This window comes from Belonocnema kinseyi, chromosome 4, assembly GCF_010883055.1.
Source record: "Belonocnema kinseyi isolate 2016_QV_RU_SX_M_011 chromosome 4, B_treatae_v1, whole genome shotgun sequence".
NCBI lineage: Eukaryota > Metazoa > Arthropoda > Insecta > Hymenoptera > Cynipidae > Belonocnema > Belonocnema kinseyi.
Window position 1 is genome coordinate 143,955,484 of NC_046660.1, and position 2,908 is coordinate 143,958,391.

Sequence of the window (2,908 nt, forward strand, 5' to 3'; positions counted from 1 at the left end):
AAAGGGAAAAGGATTAAACAACCACATCAGGGTCCTATTAGGATCAGGAAAAATAAAATCTGAACATTATTTTGTAACATCTAAATAAGCAGTACCAGACCAAGCTACACACAAAAAATTGCAATAGATATTTGATATAATAGTTTTTAACATACAATGTAGAAAATTTCGCATTGTCGTCTGTGCACAAATGTGTAAGGTAAAACAAAAACCGAGCTCGGAGGTTTTTTTAAATACAAATATAATAACCCACCCAATTGTATATGATGAATTCTTTCTTTCTCGGGGTTGAATATTAATCGAAAACGCGCTTCCAGTACAAACTTCATTTGAGAATCGGTCACTTTGTACAAGATACGTTGGCACGAGAAACCGAACTTTGCACGCAGTTCCTTCAAAAATGAGATTTCGAGCAAATTGTTTTAACACAACATTTGATTTATTTTTAAACTCTTATTCATGAGAGTGTAATGTAATCGTCTAAATTTTCGATCTCTGGTTTCTAACGGAACCTTACGTCTCGGCTCTCACAAAATTAAGGTTAAGTTCGTTAAACAGATATTTCCAACCAAAATTAAAAAATTTAGAGCCTTCTCAAAATTTGATTTTTTTTCAAATTTGATAAACATTAAAGTTTCTTATAGATAGGTAGTCAATGGAAAATTATCCAAATAAACTTTTCAATTTCAATAAAAAATAGGAAAGTTATATACTTTTGAAACTTTTGAAAATGTCCAGAAAAATGAAAAATAAATATTTTGCGGTTAGATTAGGAAATTTCGTTTAAATTCGTCGCTAGATATTAAGTATATTTAAAAACTATCTTAGTTAAATTGTTTAATTAGACAAAAATTCTAAAAGTTAGAGCTTTTTCAATATTTAAATAAAATTTGTTGTGAGTTTTATAAATTTTTGTAAAATTTTATGGTACACAGCAAAGAGATATGCAAATTATCCCAGTTACATTTTTAAATTCGATAAAAACTCGAAAAGTTATATGCTCTTCAAAATTTAGAAAATTGGCATTAAAAAGGGAAATTATTTGTTAATAGGTTAAGAAATATCAATCTAAATTTCTACTTTAAATAAAATATTTGTATTAATATTAAATATATATTCCTTATATTGATGAAGTTTTTTAATTGGACAAAAATTATCGGGCACGAAACGCGAGGCAATATATATAAAAAAGCAACCTTGATTCTGATTCGGTTAAAAGTAAACCTACTTGAAAAAAAAACATTTTTTAAACAAATAAACTTTCCGTTAATAATTAAAAATTACTTTTAAATTATATTTTCATACTAGAAAAATAATAATAATTCTTGGCAAAATAAAAATAAAAGTATTCGAATATGTAGATTTCGTGCAGAATTGGCACTTTTATATAGATTACATAAAAGTATATATATTTTCTAATATTCATACTAAATTTTATATAGCGAACCTGATAATGCGAAACAAAAAACTATTTGTCGTACTCCTGCCATTCTTTGTTATTTAAAATTTCGCGCTAATGGCAAGTACGCTGACCTGCCGAGGAGGCCGCTGCGCGGAAACACTTGCGCGGTGACAATTATACACCAGGTGCAAGCAACTTGTCCAAATCTAATATCTTTTTCAATTAAAAAAAAATAATTAAAAATTCGCCAGCAAACACCGATAAATGCCCAACAAACGATTCCATAAAGAATTTTTGGAAAATATAAAAAACCAGAACGCTAGCAAACATTTCTTTTGTGCTAGTGTGAAGTTTCCAGCCAAAACTTTAAATAATAATAACTTTCGCAAGTTTAACCAACAAACGTCGAAAGGTGACTTTAAAAAAACAGTCAAACGACCGACAAACGATTACAAAAAGAAAAAATTCCATATTTCCACATTAGTGAAAATTGGGGTGCTAACTTCACAAGGAGTACGTTCAAGACGACCACACGTGTGCACACGGGTGCACTCAAAGCCGTTCCTTCAACTTTGCTGAACAGCTTCGGAGTGCACCCGTGTGCACACGTGTGGTCGTCTTGAACGTTCCCAAGGGTGAGTGTTTGGTCTGTGACGAACAGCTGTGTCACAACCCGGGTATCGCGACGGGTATATTTGTCGCGTTATTACCGACCGGACTCGAAATAGGTGCGGATACGTTTAAAAATCAATACCTATGAAAATAGGTTTGTGAAAAATAAATAAGTTTGCGCAAAGACGAATATTTGTACGTCTCTAATTTTACAATTTATTCATGGAAAAGTAATTTTTTACAATTGTTGAAAATAATTCCGAGTTTAAAATGTGAACGACTACTCCCAGAGACGAGAGAGAGAAGAGGCGACTTCTCAATTCAAAGGGAAGTCAAAATCTAACTTCGAAATTTTCCGGCTTGGATTTCCGAGGCCTCCGAGGATCTGTAGCAAGAGTTCCATATCTCAATATCCTACTTTTGGGGGTTTATTTTAACCAATAAAATTATTGGGTCCTTCCTTTAGAGGAGAGCCTTTATTATTACACCATTAAGCCATTTCCCTTTCGGGGTAGGCGTGACTCACTCGGCAGGGGAAAGGAGTAGTGTGTGGATGGGATAGAGATTTTTCAGATTGATCCAGAATTCTCGTGCTATTTATGTAAATAACACGTTCGTTCCGCAACACTGCTCCGACCCAGGTTGCTGATCAATCTCTCTAGCAATCACCCCAAGCGAAGAACCTCACGAAGCCGTTATGTAAGGTTCCCCACTTGGGTCCATTAGTGGCCAAGGTCTTTGGTTTCAGGCGTCATTCACTCTACTGACACTCTTTTTATTAACTATTTGCCACCATACTTTCCTGTCCTGGCATACTTCTCTAGCTTCTTTTATGTCCATGCGTTTTTTCATGCAGGCCCTCGTGTTTCTGTGACTTCTTATGTCTCTTCTAAG